This window comes from Macaca fascicularis, chromosome 5 (genome assembly GCF_037993035.2).
Source record: "Macaca fascicularis isolate 582-1 chromosome 5, T2T-MFA8v1.1".
Classification (NCBI taxonomy): domain Eukaryota; kingdom Metazoa; phylum Chordata; class Mammalia; order Primates; family Cercopithecidae; genus Macaca; species Macaca fascicularis.
Genome location: NC_088379.1, coordinates 125,445,458 through 125,463,622, shown reverse-complemented (window position 1 = coordinate 125,463,622; position 18,165 = coordinate 125,445,458). Strand labels below are relative to the sequence as shown.

General features: G+C 35.4%; 1 pseudogene; it reads right to left on the bottom strand.

Annotated features, from left to right (window-relative positions):
* Positions 1-15,816: 15,816 nt before the first annotated feature.
* Positions 15,817-16,678, bottom strand: LOC102143930 (small COPII coat GTPase SAR1A pseudogene; annotated as a pseudogene).
* Positions 16,679-18,165: the final 1,487 nt, after the last annotated feature.

Here is an 18,165-nt window from a genome sequence, read left to right as displayed (position 1 = left end):
TGTAAAATAAATGAATCACAGCTGCAATGACAAATACATAAGGAGGAACAGAGAATGATACATGCAGAAACAATTCTATCTGTAGTTGAAAGTATCCTGACAGCAATAATTATAGAATGCAATAGACCCAGTTTGTCCATCACAATTTAATTTGACTCCAGTCAAAATTGCTGACAAAAATGCAAAGAACAATTTTATTTCTTCAACTACATTGACTTTAGGTATCTGCTTCTGGATACTCGAAGCACAAGAAATATCTAACATATGAGAGGTTGTCACATTTGAACATGGTTGTAGGTGGTGGAGTTCCTAAATAAAATTGTAAGAAACACAAGAGATCTGGAGAACAAAGGTAATTTAGAATTCTGGGTAACTGGTGCTAATCCCTAAATGTACAAGGTAGGTTTCTCTTTGCCCTAAGGTGTAAATAAGTTTTTATGTGTGTGTGGTTTCTTGTTGATTTCATATTATGTCTTTCTCTTTTGTAAGACCATATTGCTTTCTAACATTCAGAGAGAGAGAGAGAAAGAGAGAGAGAGAGAGGTATTCCTAGTTACTCCAGCCGGAATATACTCAATTCATCCCCATATGTACTAAGTATAATTTTCTTTTTTCTTTTTTTTTTTTTTTTTTTTTTTTGAGACGGAGTCTTGCTCTGTCGCCCGGGCTGGAGTGCAGTGGCCGGATCTCAGCTCACTGCAAGCTCCGCCTCCCAGGTTTATGCCATTCTCCTGCCTCAGCCTCCCGTGCAGCTGGGACTACAGGCGCCCGCCACCTCGCCCAGCTAGTTTTTTGTATTTTTTAGTAGAGACGGGGTTTCACCGTGTTAGCCAGGATGGTGTCGATCTCCTGACCTCGTGATCCGCCCGTCTCGACCTCCCAAAGTGCTGGGATTACAGGCTTGAGCCACCGCGCCCGGCCCTAAGTATAATTTTCTACATCAAAATGTACTACATCAAAATGTACAAAATTATACTATAACTAAGTATAATTTGCTACATCAAAATGGAGCCTAATTATAAAGTTAAAAGACAACAGGATGAAAGTAAATTTGAGGCTGTTGAGATAAGAAAAATCTTCAACAAGAACAAAAGTAACAGATTTTAAATATACAATGAAGAAAATAGCAAGCAGAATTGATAATTTGAAAACCTGACTCAGTAATGTGAATGATAAATTGATCTAGTCCCTCTGAACTTGAAAAGAAAAAGGTACCCTCCTATACAAAAGCAAATAAGAGAACAGATGAAAATTCAGAGGATAGGAAATAGAGACCCCACATGCAGTGATCCTATGAAAGGTACAAGATCACATGCAGTAACTATAGATAAGTTCTCAAGTAAATGCTTAATTATTTAGTATGGACGTAAGTCAAAACACCTAGGTTCAAACTCTGGCTCTGCTTCTTCCAAGCTGGGGCACCTGGAGCAAGTTACTGGCCCTTTCTGTGGCTCAACTTTCTGATTTCTAAAATGCATATAATACCTTCCATGTGAGGGCATGATGTTTTACTTACACCAATCTGACATGCAGAGGACCCTCAATAAATGTTAGCAATTATTACAGTAAAACTCAAAACGTATTTGTGTTATTCATTCCTGCTTTCTCACTGCCCACCATGCTCTGTGGAGGAAGTGAAAAATCAAAGACAGAATAGAAGAAAATATTTCCAGGCTTATTTAAAATCAAACAAACAAGCAAACCCTGTACACACAGAATAAAAGAGTTCTTCATTTTCTAAGGAAAAAAAAAATTAAAAAGAGAGACTCAAAACTAGACATATTCTACCTCGATTTTGAAATTGCATATATAATCTCTACAGTTACAAAGTCATTCAAGGCAGAATACTTAAAACCCACACATTCAGACCTTTCTTTCACATTTGACAATTTATGTAATTACTCTCTTATCTGCTTTTTAAAACTTTCTATATCCTAGAAGCTTTTCCATGTCACTGGATGCTTAAATACCTCGTTTTTAAAAACATCCATAATAGAATTTTCCACAGTTTATTTAAACATTACCATTCATTACCCTTACAAGGGTGAAAACATTTTACTTTTTTAAATGAAGACTTGATTATGATCTGTTTTCTTAGAATACAATTTAAAATTGCACTTCTTATCTTTTGTCTTTATTGCATATTGTTTAACTATTTGTACTTGTTATTGATCAATGTTGGAGAATGGTTTGGAATTTGGGCATAGAGTTCTTAGTCATTAAAAAAGAATTACCTTAATTGCTCCAAGATGTATGTCATTTTGTTTGCAAATTGCATTGCACTTGTCAATGTCATCCAAAGATTGGGAGGCCATATGGCCCTCACTTCAACATTATAACAACTATTTAAGAAAAGGGCACCTTTTGTAAAACACACACACACTCTCTCTGTCACAAACACACACAGAAGGATTAAGGCTTTAGCAAATTTAAGCAGAGAAAGTTCAGTCTTTTGAGTGAGAAAGAATAGTGATGAGATTGTGCATGAATTAAGAAAAAAAATAGAATTCAGAAACAGCTAATATCTCATGATGAGCTGTCAGTGCATATCTTGACATCTTTTTTCAATTGCTCTTTTCTGCTAAAATCTAGGAATTCTAGGATTTGTTCCAGTGGAAAATATTTCTCTCTTACTGGACAATCTACAAATTGTTGTCAAGATTTGTACTAGTAGACTGATTTATGGACCTGGCTTTTAAAAATCTTTACTGGCATATACACTACTTTTTGAAATTTTACTATATACAAAGGTTTAAAAATTCTAAATATAACTGCATTAATAATAGCATACAGTTATTGAATGCATAGTGTGTGTTCAGAGCTGTGTTAAGTTCTTTACTTGCTGTCAGTGTCTCTCCTCTCAACATACGCAGAAAGACAAGAGACCCAAATAAAATTGTCTCCCACAGTTTCAAAGAGGATTATCCAGGCTCTTAATAATTTCATTCCTGATCATAATGCTTTTTGCACTCTTAAAACATTGCTGTATGTATAGTCAGTGTACTTCTCCTTCAATCTTATGCTTTAAGGCATTAAGGTATACTGGAAGGAGCATGGAAATTGTTACAAGACAGATGTGAGTTCTAATCTCAATCTATCAATAGGTTTAGAGAGATAGTTGAATTGATTTTCATATATTTTTTATAATGGCTATTTTCACTTGTAGAATTTGGGATAAGCCTAATTTTTTATTTTAGTTTTCTGCATCATTGGCATGTTTAAATAATAAGCATATATTATCCTAGCAAAGCAACGAACTGTTGTTAAACACATACATTAGTCCAACTTTTAGATAGCAATTTATCTACCTTTTAAAATCTCTTTTATTTATGTAGTAATTCATATAACAGTTTGATAATCATTGTTTTGGTCAGGAACTGAGATGTAACCCAACATGGCTTCAAATGAACAAAATGACTTTGGAATAACATCAAATCAATTCCCTAGGAAATACTGTGGTGACAAAATTCTATCACTGTCACTTGTAATAATCAAGTTACATGCCTGGTGGGAATGAAATGCTAAGCCTTTTAAAATGATAATCAATAGCTAAGTGAAACTGTATACTAGACCCAAATAAAATGTTTGATTTCACTATTTCAAAAGGTAAGTTTTCAGATTTAAAAAAAGTAGTTTTACATGTCTTTACTGGTTTGAGTTCTTTTTTTGAAGTTATTTAAATATAGGTCTCCAGTTATATCTTCAATCACCAGGGGCATGATTTTCCTGGAATTTTACAGTAGAATGTGCTTATACCATGTCATATAGGGATAAAATGCTGAAAATATAAATTTCAAAGACCTAGAAAATCCCTGGCCTCTTAGACAGAATATGGTACTATACTACATTGGCTAAAGAATTGCATTATTTCAAAAGAGTCAACAGGATACTATTGCAAAAAAAAAAAAAAAAAAAAAAAAAAAAAGATAATGCACAGTGACAAATGAGACCAAAATTACCAGGATACTCTGCAGATGTATTTTGATTTGATTGAAAAAACTAGTTAAGTGTAGTGACCACAACATTCCTCACAAAGCAATGTATTCATCTTAAGAAATACTTCTCTACCATAATAGATTTGATGTCCACAGTATCTTCTGGCAAGTATGTTTACTTTGGTGAAGTACACTAGTATGTAAGTCAAAGAGCACATATAATTTTCAGTAGGAGCAGAATGAATATGAAACACCAGGAATTTAAAGTATTTTCTGAAATGTGACAAGCTATATAATTCATTCATTCAAGAAATAGTTGTCAAGTTTCAAGGGCCAACAGTGGGTCAGGAGTTTGACAGATACTAGGAATTCAAGTGGTAAAATAATGAACAGTGTCCCTGCCATTATTAAGCACACAGTCTGTTCTTTATTACGGGTAAAGCATATAAGATGAGGGATACTAACATTTATTTTACCATAATAGTAAAAATAATGGGGAAATATAATTTGATTCTGTACTGGAAAATGAATTTGGTTGACAACACCCCCCTTTACTGAGAAAAAAATAAAGCTAAGTAGAAGATGAGATAACTCTTATTTTCAGGTTTGCAACCTTAAATTATTTTCCTATAACATTTTTAAAAAGTATAATTCAGGTGACTAAAATGAAAGTAATCATAGGAAGAAATAGTCTTCATCTCGAAAATTATTGAAAAATTGAATAAGATTAGGAAGAGTTTTAGAACATACCATTCCAAAATATGCCACTTTGTCATATTGATAATTTTGAGCGGAATGCACTTGAGAAACAGATGTAGGAAGGGATCTCTGATCTCCTCCTTTCTACATAAAAGGAGATCATAAAATTTCCCAGGATAAATGTCCCTTCCCTATAGCAGGAAGAGAAAATTCTCATCACTAGAGGCTGGGAGTCCACACACAAGAGACCTGTTCAAACAAACCTACTAAAATAACCCTTAACTTCCATTGGTCTCCCCCATATATTTCTTAATCTCTTTCCCACAATTTATTGCCCCTAGCCCAAGCTTCTTTGTCTTGTCACATCCCCACAATTTGTTATTCTTAGTGTAAAAGGTATGTAAGCATTTGGGCCTGACGGTTTCTTCGGATCTTCATTTTCCTTCTGAATTCTCCTACGCACATGTAAAAATATTACGTAAATACATTTGTATGCTTTTCTCCTGTTAATCTGTTACACATTAGTTTAGTTCTTAGGTCAGCCACAGAACCTAAGAAGGCAGAAGGAAGTCTTTCCTCCCCAACAATTACTATATATTTTTTTCAATTACTATATTTTAGTCCTCCCTTTTAACCTTATGACTTACTAATGAGCACAAGGTTTAAATAAAACAGACTCATTTCACTACTATTAGTTTCATATTCTGCTATGAAAATACGGAGAAAGTACAAGGAGTTTATATAACTTCAGGAATTCTTCTGATGTTTTGAAGATAATAGAAAATATATTTAATAATATTAAAGAGACACCAACATGGGTAAAATAAAACTTTGCTCAGCCTTTGGCAACCTCTAGACTGGTATAGACTGTTAAGTACTATTAATGTCCCAGAAAAATTATTTCACAGGTAATCCTTCAGGGCACCAAGGAGAATTTTTATGTAAATTAGATAAACTGTGTCATATTGTCCACAATTTAAGATGGGTCCACTCTAAAAGTCAAATGAGAAAATGACTGTCTGTAAGTAACTCATGGTGCTTAGCTCATCTTTATAGTGTCACCACTCTGAAAATATGGCCCTGAATAAACATGCTATAGTTTAGCCAGTATATGTTGTTGAGAGGATTCTCATGAACCAAATTCCTGTTGCCTTCACGTTCTGTGGAAAGGAGACGTATCAGGCAGAGAGTGAGAGGGCCTCACTCATTGCACCTTTACTCCACTTCTCCATCCCACCTGCGTTGGCACCTGCCAATACTCTAAAAAATCTTCCTCCCACCAGCCAGTACTCTAAAAAATTACATTTCTGGTTCAGATGAGCCACAGAAATATTACTTATGAACGTGTATTTCGTATATCTAAATAACACTTTCCATGATAAGGCTTTATTCTCTATTCAATTATACTTTGATTTTTTTTTAATGATTCAAATAGTCTTACATCTCTTTCTTATTCTGCCTCTAGGTTTAGGTAAGATCTAAGAGAACAAAGACTTTATTTATGTACTAGTGTACACACACACACACACACACACACACAGACACACTCTGAAAGCCACATAATACAATAATAACAAGAATATTAGTGAAAACAAAATGACATAAAGTAAAATTATCTGAGAGAGTTCACCAAACTAAGATATTTATCAAGGCAGTAATCCAGATTTCAGAAAAGCTGTTTGGTTGCTGACACTGAGACCAATAGGGCAGCATTGTGGTTATTACTACACACATCACACTTACATTCAACTGGATGAGAAAAAATGATGAACAAGGCACACTAAGGATCTGTATCTGTTTTAACATACACTAAATGTATCAACAGGGGCAAGAGTTTTAATTTCTTTAACCCTGCTTCACTATCCAAAAAAATGAGATTATAATATTTCTTATTTACATGTCTATAGTGAATATTATGTTAAACAACATAAGTAAAAATGCTTAGCACAGTACCTGTGACTATTCATTAAATATTAATTCAATTAATATTCACTATATTCATTATTATCAATTATAAATTTACATACCTTTCAATTTCTAGAGTTCCAATAGTTACTAGTTTTGTGTATTATGTTTACTTATTTAAGTGATTAAAAAAATGGGTAGAGGTAGCAGAAAAAAAGACTTTTTAAAAGCTATCATAGGTATCAGAGATGTCATTCTTATAAACAATTTATTTGCTCTCTATTCTACAGACTTTCACTGGGTGAAATGATCTACTTCTATGTTTTCAACTGCCACTGCAATTGTTGTTCAAAGGTCATCTTCAGAGCCATTTGACTTCAAATTCTGTCAAAACTATATCTTTAATCTTTATCAACCAAGCTCACTCCTCTTAATCTCCGACGCTATACCACCACTTCAGTTCAGGTCCGGATCCTCTGTACGCGGGACTGCAATAGCTTTCTAACACACTCCCCTGCCTCCATCCATCATTCTAAAGTAATCCTTTGAAATTTCAAAAGTGATTATTAAATTTCATCAAAGATTCCCCATCACCTTCAGGATAAAATCTGAAGTCCTTAGAATGGCATACAAAACCTTTCATCATTTAGGTTCTTTTCTGTCTCCAGCTTCAGCTCTTGCTTCTTTCTTCCCATACCAAGCTACTCCCACTGCCTGGAATGTCCCAGCTCCTTTGTTTTTTTTTTTTTTTTTGTTTTGTTTTTTTTTGTTTTTTTTTTTTTTTTTTTTTAATCTAGCTAATTTCTAACTGGCCATTAAACTTGGCTTCGATGCTTTCACCTTCAGACAGCTTTCCCTAGACTTTCTCCCTATGCGTGCACCTAGCTCTCAGTGCTTGCCCCTAATTATACCTACCACTTTGTATGGGATGATATTTTTGCTTGTCTTTATCTCAAATTAAGTCTGAATTCCTTGATGGCAGGAAAAGTGACTTGAATCCCAGCATGCAAATCTATATGTAAACAAATCATCGTTAGATATCTAAACCAAATGATGAATAATTCCCAACACTCCATGCATGCAGAAATGGCCACGTAGAAGATGTAGTAGGCTAGGTAGACTTAAATAAATGACACAACAACGTTATTGAAATATGATTTTGTATCTCTTTTATCTCTGCCTCTGTGCTCCCCATCTTCTCCCAAAATATACTCCAGACTAGAAGTCTATATGGGCTAAAGATAATAGAAGAGAGCAAGCTTCTCTATGAAGATTGTGTTTGCCAAACTCACTCTCATTAACAGCTGCTGACTTGAGGAATGTGTTGCAAAATATAAACTAGTTATTTTCTACTCTCCTAATATGGGCCCTGTCCATTAGCAAATGTGATCATTTGTACTCATATTGAAGATAGTTAAATTCATAGATATGATGTATATCTAATATATATTTTTATATATTAGACACTTATTTAACTATATTAGATATTTCTAATATATGTAAATTAGAAAAAAGCACCTTCAGATTATTGAAATTAGAGTTGCCTCAACTTAACAATTGAGTTTTCTAAAGAATTACTTTTTCTTAGGTTTATATGCAGTTTTAGAGTGATACTAACTAATGCTAGAGACAAAGTGTCCTTAACCTTTAAGGTCTCCTGAAATACTTTATTAGTGGAACAATTGTTACCTTGGCTGACACATGGATATCAGACTTTGGATGGGGTCAGCAATTTAGACTGAGCATCATGACTTCAGAACATCAAGTTAGTTTTCTTCTTTACTGAATCATAATGATTAAAACATCTAGGATCACAACAAAATGTAACTGATTAGAAGATATTTTCAGAGTGTTTTCCTTTACCACTTAAGTACAAGGTGTGCATTAATTTAGGTCATGGGCTTAATTAGAACGTGTATTAGCAAAATATGTACTACAAACAAATTAAACTAATTTCTTTAAAGCTTAACATCCCTCAAAACACACAATTCCTGAGCAATGAAATGAAATCATATTGCTTACTGGATTTGCAATGAAATGAAATCATATTGCTTGCCGGATTTGTGTATTCCTTCTGTGAATATTTGATACTGTTGACTTATCAGTTTTGTAAACCACGGAGCCCTCTGTCAGTGAGCCATCATCCCAGCAGGCTCAGTTCTGAGGGCATCCATTAACTTTGCTAACACTGTGAGGATTCTCAAACATTAGTATTCTAATGAGACACTGTGTTTCTCCATCTATATTAAGAGCATCTCTACACTAAACCTGCTGCTTCTATATCTAAACCAAATCATTGATTAAAGAAAAATTGACCTGAAAACAGAAGTATGCTTTCTGTTAACTTTTTTAAAAATTTACCATTTATAATATTCAATGCCACTTACAATGGAAGTTAAGCGATTAGTCATCAATGAGGGACCACAATACAAGTCTACTCTATTTACAAACAAGTACATTCTGACAAAATAGATGCTTATTTTACTTGCTTATTTGAAGAGAAAGAAATATGTAGCTCTACTTCATCTCAGGAATTTTGAACCACAAAGTTTTAATGGTAAAATAATGAAACATTCTTGACTCCCAGCTCAGGGAAAGGTGAGCCAAGTTGTTCGGTGAATACCAAACCTTGGGCAGATTTCCACCAAGAGGATCAAATTGCTTTTCTTTCTTTGAAGGATGCATAGTGTTCATGAAGAGCTGTGAAACTAGGTGGTGGGGTAGGGGGGAAATGAAGAGGAAACATTAAATATCTTGGGGAGAAAAAGATGTGGTATAATATATACATTGCAAATCAGTTTGAAATTTGGCTCCAAAGATCTAAAGCAATTAAAAAGCTCTGAAAAAACTAGTCATACTTTTCCTGCCAAAAGTTACTTAATACCACCTCTTTATTTCATATCACTTTCCCTCCTGGTTTGCTAAAAATTGGTACTCATCTATGTCATTTGTAGAAATTGGTTCAGCATTTCTAAATGCCAATATTCATCATATTCCTTGCAAATGTACATATTTAAATTTGCAGTTTATCTTATTCTTGTAAAACTTTGACAGAATTGACATAATTATACACAGAACAACAGTGTTAAAACAATTTACATACCTTAAGATCTGATATTTGTGGCAAGCCTGAAATAATTACAAGATTTTGGAATAAAATAATAATGACCGTTTGGAATGTAAGAACAGAATCTCATGTTAGGCTGGTCTTATAAACGAGTGCAGAGGTTTTTGGATCCCTGCAATACAAGAAGCAGAACTGTAATCCATCTGGCATGCCCCTTCAGTTCCCATCCGGAGCTTCCAGACTGTGCTTAGAAACTCTAACTTTAGCTATAATTTTGGGGTTCCCCCTCTAGATCTTTGGTTAGTTAGGAATATTATTTGGAGAAATGTCTTCTGACTCACACACAACGCTTTCTCCTTTGTCATTAGGGCTGACATCATGGAGGGGGGTTAACTGTGCCAAATGTGTGCTGCTTTCAGATGCTGCTGCTTCCCCATCATTGGGGATCCTAGAATAAACTCTGTTAAACAAATTTTTAAAACTGCATCAAATTTTTTGCAGCAAAAGGGAAAATATCCAGTTAACATTTATGCTTAGATATTCAAACATATCTGCATCAATTTATATAGATAGTAATGCTTTCATTAAACATTGATTGAGTGCTCAGCACACTCAAATACACCCACTTAGGAACTGTATATAAGGCACGCGACCTGCCACTGGAAACTTTGTGGTGTCAGATCAGGAGATAACCAGGCTCAAAATAAACCCAACAACGTGATACAGGAACCAGAATTCTGGTAATGAATATGTACATTCATGCTGCTGAAAAATTCCACAATACAAAAATTCAGAAAACAAATGTTTCCTTTCAAAAATCTAGAAAGTCTAAATTCTAGTTTCAAGTATGTTTTCTATAGTGTGTATATATATATATATCACAATATATCAATAATATCTACAACTGGTGAGTCTGAGCTAACAAAGCTCAATTTGGAACTCAGAAAAAAAAATGTTACTTACAATGTGTATTATTTATTTCTGAGGTCTTTGTTACATAAATAATCTTAAAGGTCACAATATCAACTTCAAGGTTGAATAATAAATTGTAAGTATATATTGAGAAAAGAAAGAATTTTAGTTCAGCCAGAAAATGTAGAGACAGAGACAGAATGATACATATCAGAATGCACACTCTCACACACACACAATAGGCATTTTGAATAGCATACCACAATATAATTTCATTCATATTTTGAATATTTGTGAAAAATAATGGTAATTTTAAATTAAAAAGCTACAGATATTTTTAAAGTTTTATATATGGCTTTTAAAATGAAGTATTAAATGATTAAAATGGATTTCTCCTATTTCATGCTGCAACTGTGATTATATGTAAATTTCTTTCCAATTAGAGAAAATGAGTGAAAAGCTATCAAAATTGCTCCACACTGGTTTATGAAATGAGTCTGGATTTTATCCAGTGCAGACCATTTGATTATATATGCAGACACTTATCTTTCCATGTTTGAATAATGCATAGGAATTATAAGATGTTTATCTTGAGATATCAAAATGAACAGTGACTATGCTCAGGAAAGAAAGTATTTTGTTTGTTAATTAATTTATTGATTTTAAATGTCTCTGTCTCCTAGGAGCCCCTTGCAGGAGAGTTTCAGATCTCCAAAGAGACTCCTGATGTATATCTGCTATTATATTTCAACAAATTCGACTTCGAATGATCATTCACATTAAATTGCTTAAGAAAATGTTCTGGATGTAGATCAGTTAAAGACTTTTGAATGCTTAAATATTTAAAACTTAAAATTTAAAACTAAAACAAACAAATAATCAAATACTAAAGGCAAATTGTAAACTGGGGAATAGGTGAATAAAGTATGACCAAAAAACTGACACCCATAATACATAAAATGTGACAACAAATATAATGTGCTACTACTGTATCAATAGATATAAAGATAATGAAAATAAGCAGACTCTATCAAAAATAATAAAAATTATAATACAATGACTAACTAAGAAATGTATGGAAGAAATTTCAACTTCACTAGAATCAGAAGAGAATGTATGTTCATACCGACTGAACAAAGGTCAAAGAATAAGGGGCACACCTGGTTTACCAGAAAGATTTAATGCAGATTTATGTACTTTAAGATCATATTTGTGGCAAGCTTGAAAAAATTATGAGATTTTGGAATAAAATAATAATGAGCTTTGGGATGTCAGAAGAGAATATTATGTTAGGCTGGAGTTATAAACATGAGTACAGAGGTTAGAGCAACAGAAATTAGATTAAAAATCATTCACATGTCCTGTAGCTCCTCAGGTATTAATAACTTTGTATCACAAAGTATTTAAATATCATTTAGGATAAGCTTAACAAAGCGCCATTTTTTACTAACAAGAAAATTATTTTGACTGTACAACTAGTAAGATAATTTAAAAATCTAAATCTATCATTTAATGATAGATTTCTATACCTTTCAAGGCACTTAATAACTTTTTCTACCACAGGAGTTTCAGGATTCAATATTCAGAGGACAAGGAACAAAAAGTCTATTCAGTGACATGCCCAAGTGAGGTTTGAGCCCAACTCATCTGATTCTGCACGTGCCTGTGAGGCGCAGACAGGGAGGGAGGTTGTGGGCCGAGGATTTGTTCCAAAATTTCTGAGCACATTTTCTTTAGAATCATTTTCATATGAAAATGCTCTGAAATAGTTTCTATTCCTCCTAAAATAATTATCTTAATCGTCTTAGTGCCAGAGCTGGCACATAGCAAGCACCCAGAGATGGCAGTATTCGCTTTCCATCTCAAAGAACTAAAGTATTTAAATAAAACTGTCACTTCTTTCAGTGAAAAAAGTATAGACTTAAGAAACATCATTGTAGAGCAATATTGTGGATGCTGCATTACTCCTCACTGTTGAAATAGGAAAAACAAAGACAGAAACAAAAAACAATCTTTATCTAACATTTAAAAATAGTTTATTACAGGCCGGGTGCGGTGGCTCAAGCCTGTAATCCCAGCACTTTGGGAGGCTGAGGAAGGTGGATCACCTGAGGTCAGGAGTTCAAGACCAGCCTGGCCAACATGGTGAAACTCCGTCTCTACTAAAAATACAAAACTTAGCCAGGTGCGGTGGCAGGTGTCTGTAATCCCAGCTACTAGGGAGGCTGAGGCAGAAGAATCACTTGAACCCGGGAGGAGGAGGTTGCAGTGAGCCAAGATCATATGACTGTACTCTAGCCCAGGCGACAGAGTAAGACCTTGTCTAAAAAAAAAAAGAAAAAAAGAAAAAAAAAGTTCATTACAAAATTTAAAAAGGATTGGATTATTAAAGCTGTCACTGGCGCATCTAGTTTTCAGCTTGTTTATTTACATAGTAATCTTAAAGCATTACTCTTGTACAGAATCAAAAAGTTAAATAGAAGACATTTTAGATACTCCATTTAGATGAAAGAATTTTCTGAAGGTGATGCTGTGTTTAACTCTTCTGGAATTCAGATGGGAAGATTCTGAGTGATATTTGTCCCAGGAAAGAGTTGCGGAGGGAATCAAATGTGTTATTTGAACAATTTATATACACTAAGTAGACAGTGTTGGAGCGGACCCCAAGTCAACTGTTTCTGAGATGTGTCTCCCACCTTTCCTGTGTTAATCCCTCACAGCTAGATTTCCCAGGCTGTTCCTTGCCCTCTGCTGCCCATGGTCCTCACTGCCATGCTTCATGTCTCAGATTTGTCCCTTCTCCAGATGCAAACTTTTGATTCAAATTTCTTTAGTCCCTGCTTCATGATTATTTCAACACACACACATACACACACACACACACAAACACACACACACACACACAAGGACTAGAACAAGTCTTGCCTTTCATGAAAACAGCATAATGCATTATCTATTTTAGGGAATACATGACTATTTTAACCTCTGCCCACACTTAATGCAAAAAAAAAATGCTTCTAATAGTGAAAATTCAGGCATGGGTGAAGTCACTGTTAGAAAGAAGTACATGGAAAGCTTTGGATGTGTGTAATTCACAGTGAAGAAGGCTGAGCCTGAAAAGTAAGCCAAGTAAGCCAAACCTAAAAGTAATAAAGTAATAAAGATATTTAAACCGCATAATCGCCACAGTGTCTTGAAATAAGATGATCAGTTTCGCCTTCTCGCTTTCATACCATCCCTACTCTCAGAGGCCATGTCCGTGCTTCTCCAATACCAGTATACCAGGGGATCTGGTAAAATAAGGCTCTGGTTCAGTAGATGTAGGTGCTGTCAAAGGCTCTACACTTTTGCTTTGTTTTAACTTTTTATATAAATGTTTAGGATACAGATTGACATTCTTTTGTAAATGACGATTTTACTTTTCCTGAAATAGGACATACATGTATCCTGATAAAACAGAATGAAAAGTCTGAATTCACTGGAATTCCTGTACAAGGTGCCAAAGCTCCACACAGCAGCTTCTTTCAGCTATTTTATTATAGGAATAGTGTTCTGTGGGACAAGAAATACACTGGTCCTAACTGATTTTCAATCCCCTTTCTCCAGTGGGATAAAACACTTTCACAAAGAGCTGTCCTATGGAGAACCCCCAGTTTTCTAGCTTGCAACAAAGTGACTAGAGACAAATGGGGACAAAAAAGGAGGAAAACTAACACTGAAGCAATCATACTTCTCATGTCTCTGAATAGAGAAGTATGGGGAACCTTTAGCCATAGGAAATTAAAAATATCCAAGTTAATTACACAGTTCATTCACTATTAGATTATTTTCGCTTAAGATTTTAACCCCTTTCCAAATCAACAATTGTCTCAATCCAGCCATGCTTACTAATAAGTGAAATGCACGAACATCCCAGACATATACTTCATTGAGTCTCTGCATTCGGTACCCGGCAGTGAAAAAGTACGCTTTCCCAACAAGTCAGTACTGAAGACTGAGAATGAAAACTGCAACTAAAGAAGGATACTCTGTTATCCTGGAAATACATTATCCACACTTTCCCTACCCTCACATTAGAATACAGATATCCTCCCAACTTTTCATCTCCTATGTTATCTTTTCCTGGGAGATCTATCATTTGATCTTTTACTATAAGGGTAGAATATAGGTTAAGATCACCAAAATTCAATTTTACGTGTGGTACAAGGAAAATAGAATGCTATAAAATTAAACCTCATCACCCTGGTAGGGATGCTGGTGCTTTTATGCAGAGTCTTTACTGCCAATAAGTGATGCTGTCTCCCAAGGAATAGCTCTACAGAAAGTTTTTGGATTAGTGTTTCCCCCAGCTTATTTCTGCAATGGAGAAAGGCAATTCCATACCAAAACAAACAAACAAACAAACACACAAACCTGGAAAAGCTACAGATGTTAACTGATACTTTAATACCAACAACACAGATATCTAAGGAGACAAGATGTAAGAAAAAGAGTTCATGAACAGCCCAATCGAGGCCAAATTCACAAATGGAGGTTTTAAAGCTCACTGAGTAAAATTTTCTGGATCCAAACAAGTACCACAATACTTTTCAGTTCTCAATTCACAGAATCAAGAGCCCTTAAACTGTAAATTTTGTCCTGTCTCCCTATTTAGAAAAATTTCCCTCTAGAATCTATGTAAAAGTAACTGACACACCTGCAGTATGTGACACGAGAGATGTTCTCAACTCTTTTAAAAAGTGAAAGTCACTTTTTATAACCAAAAGTGAAAAAGGTGCTATAGAGAGAAATAAAATTTCACAAAAGTACAAAAGCAGAGACTGGCTGAAATCTGTAACTTTATAAGTAAGAATAACCCAGTCTATAATTAACTCCTCCACAGTGAACAATCTGCTTCACATTCCCCGATGAGGAGTGACCCTAGCTTACCACAGTGAAACCTGCCACAACTGCAAGGCCAGAGTTCTGTCCCTTTTCTAGTTCTGTGTGGGCGAGATAATGCCACCTACTCCAAGGCAGTTAGAGAGACAGGTGTGCTCGTGGGAGTTTCTCTCACCAACCTGCTAACTCAGCAGGAGTAAGTCCACCCAGATGAGCTCTGGTCTCCAATGTGTATCTGCGCTTAATTTTATGAAGTATCTAAGTATCATTCATTAGTTAATAAAAAAGAATAGAGAACTCTAGACCAAGTAAACTTGAACTAAAAATGTGAGGAGGGATAGCAATTACATTAACAACACTTTCTTTAAAAAATAGAATTGCTTTCTTTTGAAATCAATTACAGTGGTGAGACGTATTTTCTTTTCAGGTGCCCCACAATGGCACATAGCTTTACCTGGCAAATCCTGCCAACTTCCAAGTCCCAGGATACTGACCAGAATACTGCACATGGGAAAGCATTACCTCCCAACGGTGTGGAGAAGAGCACATGTCACCGCTGGGTGATGAGAAAGTTGACAGAGACTCTAGGCTTCACAATGCCAGACATGGTTGGAGAGCTTTCCTTGTTCTATTAGGAAAGTTCATGAGGAAGCTGTGAATATGATCAGTCCAGAGAAGTAATACTCTTATTTTCACTGTCAAAACTTCAGAAACCCTCCCTGTAGGCTTGCCTCTTGAGTGCACTGCACATGAACACTTCCACAGGGTGAACATTCAGCTCTTTCAGGGTCACATTACCCTTTCTTGTGGTCTGTCCATAAAGCTCAAATATCTCATGGAGTTTTTCTGCATTGATTGTATCTGTTCTGTCAATTTTGTTACCCAAGATAAGGATTGGCACATTGGATATTGTTTCATCAGTCATTAAAGCATTAAGCTCAACTTTGGATTCCATAAGGTAAGAAAGATCTGCACAGTCCACCAGAAAGACAATCCCATTCATTGCTGGGAGACAATTTTTCCAAACCCGGCATGCTTGCTCATGCCGACCAAGGTGAAAAGTTGTAAAAGTCATTCCAGCAATTGTTAGCTCTTCTGATGTCAGATGTAGTGTTGGAATATGTTGGCCCAATCTGTCATCTTTGATCATGTGAAGAAGAATTGTTTTGCCTGTATTGTTTACACCTAAGAACCCAAGTTTTCCAGATTTCTTGTCAAGTCCTAGGAACTGGGGCACACTGCTGAAGCCTCGGTAGATCCACTCAAAGATGAAAGACATTGTAAATGTTTACTAAGGCCCAAGGGGCTCCTCCAGCAAAATGGCAGGTGACTCAGACCCTCACTCACAGCACACAGACCAACTACTTGCTGAATGTACGGGTCCTACATTTTTAACTAGCTCCCAAGTGATAAGATACTACTAGCCTCTTGACCACATTTTGAGTGGCAAGATACCATGAGACATCAGAATGTTTTATGCTTGGGAATTAGACATCTAGGGCTTATCTAAATCAGTGTAACAGGCAGTGATGGGTGCTTTGCCCTCCAAGAATTAAGAAGAAAATATGTTATATGAAAGATTTTTTAAACCTATTGTTAATTTTTTTCTACTTTACCCCTCTTCCCCAAAATATTTCATCATGACTAGATAAACTCCTCATTTGGAATAGAAGGTTCTCCATGGCTAGCCAAACAATCACAAACTACTAACTTCATTCTCACCATATAAAACTGTGCTCATTTGCTAAAACATTCATTTTTTAAACAATTCAGTATTTTTAATCTAAACAGTATAGTTCAGTATAGTCCAGGTCTCTGCCTGGACTTTGCTAACCCTGACTTGCCTTTTCTGCTCCTTCTGAAAAACTGCCTTTGAGAATTAGATCATTTGCAGTCACTATATGCCATATGATCTGGTGTAGCATAAATTAATCACCTAACATTAAGGGACTTATTCTTTTATCACAACCCAAAAATTAGCTGAAATTTTTAGAGGAAAAATTATACCATTGCAAAAAGTAAAACCTGTTATTATCTTGTTCATTAACAACTTCAGAGCAGCTAAGCCCTTGGCTGTCAATTAGGCTTTCTTTCTGTACGTTGAAAAATATCTTCTCAATATTATATATAGAATTGTGGTTAAGAGGGACTGATCTGCCCTCACCTTGCCTTGAGTGACATCAGTTGTCCATGGCTGCAGCCGCTGACATCATGCAGTCAGGTGAATGCAAAGGAGCATCTGCTTCATTGTGGAGTCACTGGGGCCAAGTCCTTGATGCCAATTCTGGCACCAAAGCCAAGGGCATTCAGAAACCACACCCCACACCCTTTGTCAACTTTCCCATGAAATTCTTAGCAAATCTCAAAAACAAATGTAAATTTTCAACAATGTTAGAAGCTAGGACTATTGATCAAAGATATGCCAGATTTCAGAAGGAATTTTTAAGCACAAAGTACAGATGAAGCCTTGAGGCAGAGTAGCAGGACAAGAGATATTGGGAAAATGACATATCTGTCTTCAACAGCGCCCCATACACGGACACTCCACAAGCAGAAGGAGGCAGCCATCACTCAATTCAAGAAAACAGATTTATTAGGTAGCCAGAGGCATATTTTTCCCACCCCATGACTTAACCCCTAATAGTCCTCTGAAAATATGGCAAGCTGTATCAGTTGCCTGCCTAACAGCAATTTCCTTCTCTCACTGTGATAAATGTTAAAAATATGAATCACTCTTTTTCCCAGGCTCTCTTGCAGCTAAGGGTA